This window comes from Dermacentor variabilis, unplaced genomic scaffold (assembly GCF_050947875.1).
Source record: "Dermacentor variabilis isolate Ectoservices unplaced genomic scaffold, ASM5094787v1 scaffold_13, whole genome shotgun sequence".
NCBI classification, from domain to species: domain Eukaryota; kingdom Metazoa; phylum Arthropoda; class Arachnida; order Ixodida; family Ixodidae; genus Dermacentor; species Dermacentor variabilis.
Window position 1 is genome coordinate 5,544,799 of NW_027460291.1, and position 15,832 is coordinate 5,560,630.

The 15,832-nt window shown below is 45.4% G+C and overlaps 1 long non-coding RNA gene across 1 annotated transcript; it reads left to right on the forward strand.

Annotated features, from left to right (window-relative positions):
- Positions 1-1,851: 1,851 nt before the first annotated feature.
- LOC142566851 (uncharacterized) lies at positions 1,852-6,427 on the forward strand. The gene is made up of 3 exons (XR_012825148.1): positions 1,852-2,172; positions 3,308-3,413; positions 5,956-6,427. It is a non-coding gene; the product is annotated as an uncharacterized LOC142566851 (long non-coding RNA).
- Positions 6,428-15,832: the final 9,405 nt, after the last annotated feature.

The following is a 15,832-nucleotide window of genomic DNA, read 5'->3' on the forward strand; positions in this document are numbered from 1 at the left end:
CATCGCTAAACGCGAGCGCTGCAGCAGCACCGAACGCAGCCATTTTGCGAAGCAACACAATGTTGTGCGTACCATAGAGTTTCCTACAAAATTACTAGAGGGAACTCTGGCGCTAGTGTCTACGTGAGCTACAATGGGAGCGGTTGTCCCAGCATGGGAATTATGGGAAGTACATGGATTTGCCTAAACTTCGTCCTTTTTGGCTTCAAACGGCTTTGTGACTTAGTAAACTCGTCATTTTCAACAGTTTATTGCGTAATGAATAATTAAATAAACATCGTTAAAATTGCCCGACTGCAGGATTCGAACACAGGGACTCTAGTACAGAAGCCTGATATTGAAACCATTAAGCCACGGACGCATGTATCGACAAGCGAATGAAACGCACTTATGAATTTATCGCGGGCATGCCAGTGCTTTGAGACGCTTGGTGCGTTTCGATTTGGGCACATAAACAAGCTCAATCATTGCAATTAATAGCAATTGTACGCGTTCCCCGGCGTCTTCTACACTTCGAAGAATATAGATTGCGCTGAAATATACGACAATAATATTTATATAGCGTAATATACAAAGCCACAAGAACGTCTGAATCCACAAGCACGAAGATCAGACAAATCCATGTACTTCCCATCATTCCCATGGTAGGACAACGACTGCAGCGCCAGATTTCCCTCTAGTAATTTTGTAGGAAACTCTATGGTGCGTACAACCGAGTACCGATTTCGCTTGAAAACGGAAGTGACGCGAGCTATTTCCGCCCGAATCCGCGCCTCGGCGGCGGAGCAAGTGAGAGCGATCCGAAACGACCAGTGGAACGCGCGAACCCGCTCCAGATCGACCAGTGAAATTCGGATTCGTTGCCACGGAGCAAGAAATTCTGCTCCGAATCGACCAGTGAAAAACGCCATAAAACTTGTCGAGTTTAACGAATGCCTTGGTTTAATTCTATAAACTATCACTAAACTTCAACAGGCTGGCGTGGCGCAGCGGTAGAGTACCGGGCTTGGGATCCGTAGGTCGGGAGATCGAATCCTAGTAGAAGTATTTTTATTTAGGTTTTTTTTGCACTAAAACGCTCACTGTTGCTTTCTGCGTTCAAAAAAATATGTGGGATGTCCAGGCACCGCGTATTCAACACGCTAGAGCTGTTTTTCGCGCCAGCGCCTCCCAGTACGCCGCGCCTGCCCACGCCCCAGCATCCAGAGCGCGGCACTGGGTACATAATCCGGCGCTGCACTGGGCACTGGAAGCGTGTATATGGGCGGTGATCATGTATGTGCGCTCGGTAGGTGTCAAAGAAGCCAGTAGGCCGTCCACCATTGCAAGCAAACGGACCTGCACGGACGGCGCGCTGATAGGCTCGTGTTCGCCAACTATAGTTCGCTCGTGGTTCGGCTTAAGTCCCTCTATATGCTTTATAAATCAAATGGGGCCTAAATGCCTGCCCTCCTCCCAGCTGCGGCTTCCGTTGAGTAACAAAATCAGATCTCGAAGGCGGTGCTTTTGAAAACTGCATGCGCCTAAAGCGGATGGGAATCTCGGAGGCAATATCCACTTCGTTTTTTTTTCTTATATACATTTTTCGTGTGACAAAGTGCATACTTTTACAAATTACACACTTTTTGAACCCATCAAATTCGTTAAAAGGTCTCCACCGATTCTTATTAGGAAAAAACACGCAATTTTCTAATTTACGTTACAGTTTTCAAAGAACCGCAGTGTGGCGCCACTGCAGTATTTGTTTGGTTAACAGACCACGTTGGTTGTGCAAAGTGCTCGTTGCTGTAAGGAGGTAGCGGAATTATGTTTTAGAAGTGCCTAGACAAAATGTGCACCTTGTTGTGTGCATTAACCATCGCAAAACTTTCCGGACTCGTGTAACAACATTAGTTCGCCGTGTGTTTCGTGCGATCCACCAGTGTCGACAGTGAGTGTCCTACTGCAGCGCCCGCCCGTCCGAGCTTCTTTGTTCTGCCGAGCTGCCCGCCCGCGCTCTCGTGAAAAGTCTGGTACTGGGGCGTCGAATCATAGTGTGTGGAAGGCTTTGTTGAAGGTGGTGATTTTGCGGAGCTGGAATTCATCGAAAGTTCTACAGTGCTTGCGCCAGAAAAACGTCGGTGCCACGGTACGTGTGAGACGAATAAGCGTTTGCTGACTACGTCTTGAAAGGTAAGCAAGTTGGGCGCTTGCGCGCATTTTTGAAGCTTATGGTTCATGTAATGAGAGTCCTGTAACTAGCCAGAGCAGAGCGCTTTCTGATCGCAGGTTGCCTATGTTGCTGTGTTCATTTAGCAAGCAATTTGACGAAAGCTTCGTCTGATGTTGCAGCGTACTAGTATTCTTCTGTGAAGTATATGCTACCCGCCTTGATTGCTATGACTGAATAGGCGCACAATTAAGAAAACACTGAAAGTTGCTGTTTGCTCGGTAGTTTCCTGGCTAGAAATTCTTCGTTATGTCGGCGTTCCCGCAATTATAGTACATGTGTAATGTATACGTTGATGTGTGATGGGCTTCGCGCTTTGGCACACGATAGCTAAGTTTGACGATTGAGCAGATATAGCCTTGTATGAAGATTTTTGTACGTATGCAGATGGGTTTGAAGGTCTGCGTCGCGAGAACCTGCCTGTATCGTTCATGTTCTTGAGTGTCTTCGCGAATTTGTGTGTGATCCGGAGAAGATATCGGCCGATAGTACAATGACAAGGTTTCTTTTTAATCGAGACATTTCAGTGAGACCCTGGCCTTCCTTATATATATATATATATATATATATATATATATATATATATATATATATATATATACACCTGAAGAACTGGATATCAGCTCTTGGCAATCGTAGGTTAGGGCTAGTGCATAATAAAGTAAGGACTTCGATTTTGTAGCGATGCTTACCGCTCGATTCTATGCCACTCTTGTGGCATAGAATAGCGGTAAGCATAACGAATAGCGAAAACAATAGCATCGCTACGAAATCGCGGCCTAGCTTTCAGAATGCTTCTCATGTGCTCAATATTTTTTTTCTTAATCCAATGCTCTGTGTTTTACTATATATTCGAGTTTTGTTGATGATCGTTCTAGTAGTCCGTTGTTGCTGCTGATTTCGTTCCTTCCTGAAATTTCACTTGTTACAAAATAGCAGTGTAAACCTCCTGAGATATAACGAAGAGAAATTTGTACAACCAGACATAGATTGATGCAGTTGGCTATGGGAGGCACTCATTGAAATTGCACATGACACTGGTAAATCACTAGTTTCCTCCTTCACAGTACAATAAACAGTCATTTCTTACTGTTGAAGGCTATGCAGATTTTGGAGGCATCCCTACACCCCGCAGGAACCTGCTGCACTGCTGAAAGCTGGGAAGCACAACGATAAAGCACCTGATCTGCATGCTTTCACAAAGGTGCGCACAAAACTGTCACTACCTTGTGAGTTGTAGGATACGTTTGTGCAGTATGCAATCATGTTACTGTATGTGCCATTTTCGGTATTTCTAGTGGCAGATCACTTGAATTTTATCTTTTGGTGATCTGGAGTGCCCTCTTAATCAACTTACCAAAGTAGCCTCCTCTGAGTTGCATATAATTGGGGGGGGGGCTTAAGTAATTATGCATGATATACTCCATACAGGCTCTATAACTATCTAGCCAAATTGCCTTTATAAGAACCTGGTTGAGATGCATGAGGTGTCCTTACATGTATAATTTTTATCTTTTCATTATGCAGTCTCATGGAGTTAAATTCTCACACTATTGCCTGTGTGCCTATATTCTTCCCTCCAATTGGTCACACTTATGTATTGCACGCCATACTTCACACCCTAAATACATTTGCATAAAATAATGTTTTCTGGCTTTATTCTGTAGCTGCTGAATTCCTAGTCAGTATGAGTGTTCAATTCCTCAAACTTGTAACAAATCATTAACCTTTTGCTGTTAGAAGCTCACAATGAGTCCCAACTGCAGGTTCATTTCAGGCTGGAAGCTGGTCTCCTTTATACATTACAGAAATTTGAGTTAATTTGGTAACATGGTATAGGAAACTGCTGAATCATATAACAACCAGCCTAGTGCAGTAGTTGCAAACCATACCATGACAGCACAGCTCAATGCTGACAATTCACTGTTACATTGCCATAATTTTTCTCCATTTCCTTGCCCTTTTTCAGTTGGCATGGGCTAAAGCTTGTTCTGTGCAATTATGTGTAATGCGAAGAATTGATTTTACTTTCCCTCGGATTTACCAAGATGTCGCAAGGAGGCTTGCTTCAAGCTCAAGCTGCCCTGCACTTAATTTGTGAACTATTTACTTTTTGATATAGTGTAATTATTTGTTGCACTTCTTATCAAATTGAGGTTTCATACTGCGAATAATGCACTCTTGAGCACCTAGAAGAATGTGTTCTGCTACCCACATATAGGCAAAAAGTGCCTTAATGCTTTCGCCAAAAGTTCTATCACTGAGAGTTTGATGGAAGCTTGTCTGGTCGCGATGGAACATGACAAAGAATGACATAGACTAATCAAATAAAACTTTAAATGCTAGACAATTTGGCGTCTATTCGAAAGCCTTATTCTCAATGGGGCACAAAGTAGAAGTGCCTACTTAGTGGGTTTTAGCGTGTGACGCATCCATCGTGCATAACACAGAGAGGGTTCCTTCGTTTCGATAAGTGTGTGTCCTGTTGATTGTATCTCTAAGGACCCCACAGGTGCAGGTGTGCCTTCCAGTTTCTTTCCTGGCCAATTGCACTAGAGTTCATGCAGTCACTGTTGTGGTTAATTATTGCTGCGTGCTCTGCCAAAGCATTTGATGCCACGAGGTGCCATTTGCTTCAAGCAAAGTGCTTTTCAGTTGCATGTCTGCCAAAGTTCAATCTAGCCGAGAAAATAAAAATTTACATGCACATTATACTTTTCAGTATAGGGCAAGTAATTGTGGAACCTTGTTGTAAATGTACATATAGATGTCTTCCATTATGCATTCTGTGTATTTAATTTTTTCAATCTACAAGCAAGAAGATATAGAATTTGGCAATTACTGTTCTTGAAATTTGTTCATAACTCTATTCAATATGGAGCATTTCTTCTAAATACTTGTTCAGCAGTAATCTGTCAAATAGAACGTAGAATACTCTTTGTAAGACACTATGGTTATGGACATTCCTGAGCTGATAAGTATGCAAGGATGGGTTTCTTGCCTCGTGTTGGTTTTACGAGCTTGGAGGCAAAAAACTCATTCTTGCATACTCACCTCATTCAAAGCTAGTGAAGTGAGGTATTTTCAATTTGGGCTTCAAAAACGCCCTTTTGAAGTCCAGCCGGCACTTGGTTCAGAGAATTTTCAGTACAAAGTCTCACATCTGTTAGATGCAGGTTACCCGTTGCATGTATTGACCACTGTGGCAGGCAGCTTTCGCAATGCCACTGTGTTGAAGGGGTGGTTTACTGCGTCCCGTTGGACTGTGACAAAGAGTATGTGGGACAGACAAGTAGATGCATCAACAAGTGATTACGTGAGCACACAAACAACGTTGAGAAACCAGCCCTATCTGGTGACCTTGCTGGACATTGCGCATGCTGCAGATGCAAGCCTCTGTTTTATCGCATTCCATCGCTAGCCAGACACCCTGACCAGTTCACCAGAGAAATAGTAGAAACTAGAAAGAAAGAAAAATAGAAACTGGAAAGTCTAATGCAGCAATGCCGATTGAAGCTATCACATTTCTATTGCATCCTGACTCACTGGAAGTGTTTAAGAGACCTATAGATATAAACTACAGCTTTTGTTGCAAAGTCACCTATGTTACTGTATCATAGCATGACTTCCTACAATAGACCATCTAAGTAAAAAATTATCCTTTCCGAATATTATACCAAAGGAAAAACAAATGTTTTAGTTACAAAGCATAAAAACCAGAACTAATGTTTGCTTTTCGTTTTCAGGTGGACCTTGGGGAAGAAATCCTCCTTGATGAGGCCACGCTGGCACGACTGCAGCGATACGCAAAAACTCCGGCTCAAGATGTGCACGGGGCCTCCTGAAGGTTCTTTTCAGCCCAGAAGAGTTAGAGAGCACAAATCTGTATTTGGGCGGCATTCCATAGCCCACAAGGATGTTGCCTAAAAAGAGGCTTTGTACCCAAGGCGTGAGAACGCCATTCTGAGTATGTGTGACAGCGCAGACAACTAAAACGTTTGCTTTAATTCGTAATTTGAAGTTAAAATCTTGTGGATCACTCGTGCCGTCCTGCCCAGATACACTAACAGAGACACAAGGCTGAACTAACTCTTAACTTTTTCTCTTCCCTTAGGCTACACAGCAAGGCACTTCGACACAGCGGAGATCAAAAACATGTCATTGCTGCTTGCGCACAGGTTTTGAAATGTGCTAAATAAATGTTAGTTTTCAAAAAGATTGGAGTGTTTTGTTCATAGGCAAATACATTTATATATATATAGCTTTCATTGATTACGAGAAAGCGTTTGATTCAGTCGAAACCTCAGCAGTCATGGAGGCATTACGGAATCAGGGTGTAGATGAGCCATATGTAAAAATACTGGAAGATATCTATAGCGGCTCCACAGCCACCGTAGTCCTCCATAAAGCAAGCAACAAAATCTTAGTAAAGAAAGGCGTCAGGCAGGGAGATACGATATCGCCAATGCTATTCACAGCGTGTTTACAGGAGGTATTCAGAGACCTGGACTGGGAAGAATTGGGGATAAAAGTTAATGGAGAATACCTTAGTAACTTGCGATTCGCTGATGATATTGCCTTGCTTAGTAACTCAGGGGACCAATTGCAACGCATGCTCACTGACCTGGAGAGGCAAAGCAGAAGAGTGGGTCTAAAAATTAATATGCAGAAAACTAAAGTAATGCTTAACAGTCTCGGGAGAGAACAGCAATTTACAATAGGCAGCGAGGCACTGGAAGTCGTAAGGGAATACATCTACTTAGGGCAGGTAGTGACGGCGGATCCGGATCATGAGACGGAAATAATCAGAAGAATAAGAATGGGCTGGAGTGCGTTTGGCAGGCATTCCCAAATCATGAACAGCAGGTTGCCGTTATCCCTCAAGAGAAAAGTATATAATAGCTGTGTCTTACCAGTACTCACCTACGGGGCAGAAACCTGGAGGCTTACGAAAAGGGTTCTACTCAAATTGAGGACGACACAACGAGCTATGGAAAGAAGAATGATAGGTGTAACGTTAAGGGATAAGAAAAGAGCAGATTGGGTGAGGGAACAAACGCGAGTTAATGACATCTTAGTTGAAATCAAGAAAAAGAAATGGGCATGGGCAGGACATGTAATGAGGAGGGAAGATAACCGATGGTCATTAAGGGTTACGGACTGGATCCCAAGGGAAGGGAAGCGTAGCAGGGGGCGGCAGAAAGTTAGGTGGGCGGATGAGATTAAGAAGTTTGCAGGGACGGCATGGCCACAATTAGTACATGACCGGGGTTGTTGGAGAAGTATGGGAGAGGCCTTTGCCCTGCAGTGGGCGTAACCAGGCTGATGATGATGATGATGATGACATTTATATATACTACCCATGTTGAAGGTTACATTGGAACAGCACCACAATATATTAAAAAAAGCCAGAGAAATTTGCTTAAATTTCACCAGCACATTTAAAGCATACTAAAATAGTTGCTAGAATGTTTCTAGGGGCAGCAACAGAAAGTTGGTAGAATGTTACTAGGCCGTTTCTAGGTCGAGTTATAGAAAGTTGCTAGGATGTTTCTAGATCAAGCAACAGAAAGTTAGCAGAATGTTACTAAAAAGTTTCTAGATCGAGCAACAGAAAGTTACTAAAATGTTTCTAGATCGAAGAACAGAAAGGTAGCAGAAAGTTACTAAAATGTTTCTAAATCGAGCAATAGAAAGTTAGTAGAATGTTACTAAAATGTTTCTAAGAAGTATGAGAATGGTCGATAAATCCTGCTTTTAGTGTCGAAAGGATGTTCATTCATTGTCTAAAGAAAGTTTGTAAAAAGGGTTTCAATTGAATATCGGTGGCCAATAGTCGATAGAATGTTGGTATGAAGTATATAAGAAGTTTGAAAACGGTCTAAAGAAATTCAATAGACTGTCGGTAGGTTCTAGTAGCATTTGTCTAAAGAAAGTTTATTGAAAGTTACTAGAAATTTTTGTAAGGGCAATAGACATGGGCGTACCGGTAACTGCTGTGCTTCAATCAATGCAAGAAAGATCGTTTCGTTAAACAATTAAACAAATTATCGGATTTTACCTGACAAAATCCCGATCTGATGATGATGCACGCTGTAGTAGGAGACTCCAGAATAATTTATACCCCCTGGGGTTTTTTAACGTGCACCTAAATCCTAGTACACGGGCCTTTTCGCAGCCCCCCCCCCCCCTTAGCGAAATGCGGCCGCCAAGGCCGGGATACGATCCCGAAAGAAAGAACGTAACTGGAACTACACTGCATATTTACGGCGAGCTTTATGTGCATATTTCCAAACTGGCGTTATTCTGTAAATTCGTTCCAATTGGTAAATTCGTAAACGCCATATGCGCCGTAAATAAATTCCTATGATGTTAATCAGTGAAGCTTCGTTAATCAATTAATTATTTCTTTCAGTTTCTCGTGCAAGAAATCTCCGCCTCTCTGAATAATCTAGCGCAAGGAATAGGAATCCGTTATCTGCAACAGGCTGTGTTGATCAATTCCGTAAAGCTTGAACATGATCATCGAGTAGTTATACATTTGTTTGCGTGTTTGGAGAGCCAGGCAAGCAACTCCGCCTCAGCTCACTGGCGACGCAATTCAGACCCTCTGAGCTGACATGCAAGGCGGTCACCCAGCATCTTGTACCGAGCAACAAACGCGTCTTCGCAACGCGAGAACAGCCAGCGGTTGCAATAGCAGCGACGACAGGGGCTGCGCGTGTACTTTCCGCTCCATTTTTCCTCCGCTTGTCTTGCTTATTTCGCAATGGTTGCGCGTCGTGCTTTTCACGAACGCCAGCAGACCAACGTGCTCTTCGCTACACAACGTCGGCGCCAGACGCCGCCTTTCTTAGCGCTTCTCAAAGAGGCCGGATCAAGCACAGAGGGGTAAGAAAAAGGCATCAAACGCACTGCTCGGCCTGCATCTTCGTGGACCGCGGGGAGCAGTGCCAGACAGAGGGGGCAACCAATCCAGTTGCGTGTAGGAGCGCGCATAACAAATGGATCCACAGAATGGAAATGTACAGAAGAGAAACAGTAGCAGTGAGCCGGACCTGTTGCTTTATATCGATCCGCTCGCTGCATGCTAGTGGTGGCGCGCATCTCTTTTTTACGTTGCCCGTTCTTTTCCGCTAAGCTTCGTTGTGCTCCCGTCTTCTCGCAATGACTCGTGGGTGGCTCACTTTTAAGCATTCCCCCGCCGCCGCCTTGTCTCCCGCAGACTTACCGTGCGAGTGTCCTTAATTGCCCCGTTAAGACCTTCGTGGAACCACCACCCAAGTGTTTTGAGCGTTGTGGCCTAGCGTGGTGGTGTTATTTCGCGAAAACTGCTCAAGTCGCACAGCTGCCACGCTGGTCCTACAGATCTGCTGTGCGTGTTTCGACCCATAGCTTAGCACTTGAAGAGAAAATGAGACATTCATTACAGAGAAACCTATACACTATACATAGTGTTCTTATCCGGAGGTATTGTGTTTTAGCGGACTCATTGCTATATGTGCTGTTCGGGACTGGCTGATAAAATTTAGGGAAGGATGTCGGGTAACGATTGGCTTTTCGGGAAACTGCTCGATGGATATGAACAGTAATAAAATAGATTCAAAATGGCATTTTTGTAACAGATGCAGTCTGCACCACAGGACACGCTGGAAATACAAGTCGAGGTATAGTGACGACGCCCTCAGATGTGTTGCGCAAACAGCAGGCACGGCATTGCAGCACACGATGAGGTTAGAAAAACTTGGAGGCTCCTCGTGAGACACGTAAATAATATGCGAGAGGTCTCTACATGTGACTAAGTATGGACAGCTGGGCTAGTTGGTTGTGATTGGTATTATGAAACATCGTTCCAGCGCACAATTGAACACGGACGAGAAGAGAAGGACAACACGAACGCCGGACTTCAACTTAATTTTATTCACGGAAACCAGGGCTTTATCTACACATGGGGAGAGGGGGTGCCGCTGCTAGTGTGCAGGAGCACCCAAAAATATTTCCTTCGTCGAGGCGACATTCATCAGAGGCGTCGAAACCAAAACCAAAAAAAAAATTAGAAGAATAAAAATAAAGTAAAAAGTGAAAAAGGTGAAAAACCTTTTTTTTTCACATCACTCAAGTACGAGGACAAGGATACTGAAAAAATTTTGCGCCAAAAAACAACACACACAAGACGACGACACCACGGGCGCTACTTCAACGGTTTAATGAAGGTGAAAGCACTCGACATATATAGCCCTCCAAAACACCGCGCATGCGTACAAGGCAACATGGAGTACAAAGTTTTATCAGAGTAGGCGTGATAGAAACTTCAGCGCAAGAAGGGCTCCTGCCGTACAATTCGGCCCGCTCAAAGGTAGTGAAAAGAGGCATCGCCAACCTCTGCCTGGAGTCATCGCTCCGGAAGTCGTGTGTGCATGAGATGCAAGGAGGTTTTGACAACCAATTGGGCAGGCTCGTTGCAGCTGGCTTCCCTGAGCCGGTCTTGGTCCCTGTGGCAGGAACGCTTTTGAAGAAGTTCAAGGCTGGGGTAAGCAGGGTAGAGCCGAAGAAAGAAGAGTGGCCTGTAGTGGTACCATACATCCATAAAGTCACGCACAGCCTGAAAAAAGTGGCTAACCGGTATAATGTACCCGTGGTGTTCTCCGCTCCCCAAAAGCTTGCCCAGCTAAGCCGTCGCATAACTTGAGAAAGCCAAATGCCGTGCTGTCAAAAGAAGCATGGCCAGCGTTTCGTAAAGTTGGCCACAAGCGTCGTATATGAAATTCCTCTGTCCTGCGGGAAATCCTACATTGGACAGTTGTGCCAACGACTGGCTTAGGGAACATGCAAAAGGTGTAAAGAATAATGAAGGTGAGCGACTTGTGGATCACTGCAGGGCTTGCACCGATTGTTCTCCACCGTTCCACGAGGCGAGAATTTTGTGTAGAGGCAGGCATCAGACATCGCGTGAAACATTGGAAGCCTTCTACATCAAAAAAGCTGGTCCTAACTGTGTTAGTGATACATCGGTTTTTCTTTACGAGGCTGAGCTGAAGTTTCAATCACGCCTACTCTGATAAAACTTTGTGCTCCATGTTGCCTTGTACGCATGCGCGGTGTTTTGGAGGGCTATATATGTCGAGTGCTTTCACCCTCATTAAACAGTTGAAGTAACGCCTGTGGCGTCGTCGTCTTTCTTGTGTGCGTTGTGTTTTGGCGCAAAATCTTTTCAATATGCAAGATCACCAACTAGCCCAGCAGTTAACCCTTCTATAGGACAATGACTTTTGTGGAGCATGTGTCTTACAAATATGTGTGCGTTGAAGAAAGCGCAAGTGCGACAGCAAGTTGCACCAAAGCAAGTTACCCGCATCGGTGCGTGTGACTTGCCGGAAAGGGTCGTAGCAGTGCTAAACCGTGATCCTAAGTTTTGTATCGAGCCTAAGAAGAACCGGTACGAATGCTGTCTATAGTCAGAAATGTTGCGGCGGAAGCAAGTTCAGTACACGAGCGATATATAGCTGAAGGCGTAGAGTCTCTGCAACATAGAGGTGCGCCCTTTGCTCCAAAATTACGAGTCAAATTCACTGTTAACTACCTGAACAGCAAAGATCTTGCCCTAGTAGTTGGGGACAAAGATGGCGGCTTTGTTGTGATGCCAAAAGCTCTGTTCCTACAGACGGCAAATGAGGCTATCACAAAAAACTTTGTCCCTGTGAACGTGTCGTTAGCTAAGGTTAAGAAGAAGGCTATTGCTTTATATGAAGAGCTCAACCTTGAAAAATTAAGAAAGAGCATCAACCCTACTATATTATCTTTGAGTGTTTTCTTTACTGTAAAGACCCACAAGGAATCTGTTCCATTCAGGGCTATTGTCACTGAGAAAGGCTGCTGGCAGGGCATCTTTTCAAGGTATCTGCAAGAGCACCTTAGTACCATTCCGTTAGAAGACCCTTTTCTGGTTAAAAATTCTACCGAGGTTATCGAATATTTTTTCTGGCTGTCAAACCTCGCGTAAAAATAGGTTCGCCTTTTCTATTGATGTAGAAGACTTGTTCTACTCATTGCCTCATCCTGAGCTTTTCCGCGCGTTTAGCAGTCACGTTGAAGACACGGGACCAGCGGCCTTCCAAAACATGACTGGGTTATCCACCAACAATATTTGAGAGCTAATATCCTTTTATCTCTCATCCACCATTACCATTTTTAATGATAGTTGTTTTATCCAAAACAAAGGAGTGTGCAACGGCTCTGGCCTAGCACCGCTTTTAAACGATATTTTCTTATCAAGTATTGGCAAGCGCATTGAAGCGTCCCTTTACGATGCAGGCGTGCTGAAAGTTTTTATTTTTATCGACGATTACCTCGTGGTATTGAATGCGACTGACGCCCAGGATAGAGGTAATAGTACGATCAACGTTCTCGATATTTTCGCTAGCAACGCCTTTGGAAAGAAGTTCTGGCACAAACTGCCGCAGGATGGTCGCATTCAGTACCTCGATGTGTGTCTTACTTTTTTACGGAGCATGCGTGTGCGGGCAGTACAAGCCACGCTCGAAGAAACAAATTCTTAACTTTCGATCGGCCCACACCAAGCTCGTAAAAAGAGCTATAGCAAAAAACTGTATCCGCTCTGCTCCAGAGAAATCCTGCGTACATCGTGAGAGCGTCGACGGCCAGCTAAGGCATCTGGGGAAGGTTCCACGGAGAAATCGTGGCCTAAGTGGAAGATAGCCACATTCGCAAGGTAAAAGTTGGTGGGAGGCTCAGGCTGAAAGAAGACGCGCTAGCGCCCTACCGTAGTGCCCTATTGGCACCAGGTTTCTCACTGCCTCAAGAAGGTTGGCGACAGGTGCGGGGGCCGTGTTGCTGAGACCAATGTGTCGCCTAGTGAACGAATCTAAGAAGCCATCCTGGAAAAGAAAGTACACCAAAGAACACGTTGAATGTGACGTTGGTTTTGTGTATAGTACTCCCCTCGCCTGTGGGAAATGCTATATTGGCCAAAGCGTGCGCTGTCTGAATGAACGCCTGCTAGAGCATCGCAGCAATTCTACTTCAATAAGTGACGCTGGTCATTTAGCCGACAAAATTCGCCGTTGCTCGCACAAGCCAGCATGCAAGGCGTTTTTCGAACGAACACGTGTGTTGCGCAAATTTAGCACTCAGAAAAACGGGGAAATATTTGAAGCCTTTGATATCGCTAAGGAAAACGATTATTGTGTCAGTGCTCCTTCGGCTGAGCTCAGGAAAAAAGAACTTGATTATCTGAGGGCAAACGTGTGTGTCGAATGAGCTAGGTAGGGCGGGAGATGAGTAAGATTGTACTTGAGTGATGTGAAAAAGGGTTTTTCGTCTTTATCGCTTTTTACTTTATATCTATTATTTTTTTGTTTCGGCGCCTCTAATGAATGTCGCCTGGACCAAGGAAATATTTTTGGGTGCCATTGCGCATTAGCAGCGGGCCCCCTCTCCCCCTGTGTACATAAGGCCCTGCTTTCCGTGAATAAATTTCAGTTGAAGTCAGGCGTTCGTGTTGCCCTTCTCGTCCGTGTTCAATTGTGTGCTGGAAAGATGTTTCATAATGCCTCTACATGTGAGTAGTTTGTTTTCCTGCTTTCTGGCCTAGCCATTGTCTGTTATGTCTACTCATTATGCACTATAAAGCTTAGCGCAAGCAAGACGACCGAAGGAGAGGGCAGGTATCCTCATAATGATAGCGAAGGTTTTTTTATGAATACGCACTGACTACCTGGTCAATGCATTCTGCTGATCACCACGCGTTATATTCCTCAGCACCATTTTGAGCGGCCACGAATTGTAGAGCATGCCACCGACTCAGTGACACCTGAGTAATGCCCCGGTGCACACAGACCCAACTTGTGAAATGCATGCAGTGTCACAATAGTAAATAACTGAGCTGCTTGGTTCGTAGCTAAGACGAGTTTTGAATTGCTCAGCTGTAAAAACTACGGAAGACAAACAAGGACGTCGCTGTATGTGCTGTGTACCCACTGTGTCGTCCATCCACTTCGGCGCGCGTTGTCGTTTCCCCTTTGCGTATGCTTCCGCGCCTGAACGCGCAAAGTCGGGCGTTGTGGCCTTCGTGCCGCGTCGCAATTGCGACGGCGTCTATCGGCTTCTCCGTTAGACTTCATTGGTCAAGTAACTTTGTCGTTATACCAAAGCTTTCTCTGCCTCTTCGTGGCACTTTTCAGGTGCTGGGTATGGTCTCGCACGACTACCGGCCCCGGTAAAGCGAAAAACAGTAGCTATGTAGCTCCGTTATATAGCTTCGCTGTCCTTATAATGTAAGAGTTGCCTGAGTTCTTTGGTGCACAGCTGCAAAGTTTGTTTTTAATAACTCATTGCGTAGTACACTAGCCTCTAGACCCGCTAAGACTCGCACCTCAATATTCAGCTGACGTTTTTCTAGGTGTGGATGCTTCGCTTCTTAGTGCTTTCAAACACGCGCTTGGGCGATCGTATTGCGACAAACAATGTGGGCGTTCCTGCGCGCTCCGCTGCTTTGCATTGCTTCCCTTTTTCTGCAGCGGCGCGCGCTCCCAATCAACGATCCTCCTCGCCCTCTATTCAACCTAACGGACTACACCGGCGCATGCCTTCTCACGCAGTTTTTCATCACCGCCTAACCTCTCCGTCTTTCGAGCGCATGCTCCTACCTCCCACCTATCCCGCAGCTGCGGGGAGGGTTTTCACGCACTGCTATTGCTCAGGTCCCGTCTCCCTCCTGTGTAATGTTATCGCAGTGAAGCGGCCCACCATATGCACGCTTTCTTACAAAAGCCTTCGTCGCCCGCCAGCCAAGCGCCTGATCTGGACGCAGTTATGATACTTGGGCGACAGCGCGACAAGATGCGACAAAATTAGCGCGTGTCGCCTGCGCTTGACGCACAATTGCTTGCTGACCATTTTTTTCTTCTTTGCGTTGTTACTAAATGTTTCTGCAGATACTGCGGGGATGAGCGACTATCACGCGTCCCATGATATGTTATTTTCCCGCGTAGCTCCCGTCTCCTGTAATGTGGCTTCGCCGCGTGGCTCGGTGCCAGCGGCAGTCGGTCTGCTTGAAGCGCATTGCGAGAGAAGGTGTGAGTGTATCTCTGCTAACGCCACCTAACGGCGGGGTTACTTGGGCGCAAAAAGGAGAAGACGCTTCCTCTCGGCGAAAGGCGCGGAAGTTCTGCGCGTGCGCCGATCCACGCTTCTGCGAAACCACCTCGCGAAGCCTACGCTAAAATGGGCGAACACGATCGTTCCACCGCACCACCGTCCGCGTGACCGCACGCGCCAACGACCAGGCATTGGTGTCTAGCATGAGGCGAACATATTCGCTCGTTATCCGGTCGCGGTGAGTCGGAGTTCCGCGATTTGTCGCGCGCCCATCGGCATGTTTTGTGGATAACAACTCGGCTAGTAGGCATTAAGCTACGAAAGGTGCAATAAATAGCCTTGTGATTGCTTGCACTACTGTGTTGTCGTTCCTTTCCCCCAAGAGCACGGGTGAGAACCCCCACAATACTGTCACGTGGTAGTGACGTTAAGGAAAGCAAAATGGTCAATGGCTAAACTAGCGTTTTATTGGGCGAACTTTTGCCCACCAAAGCAAGTTGCATTCAA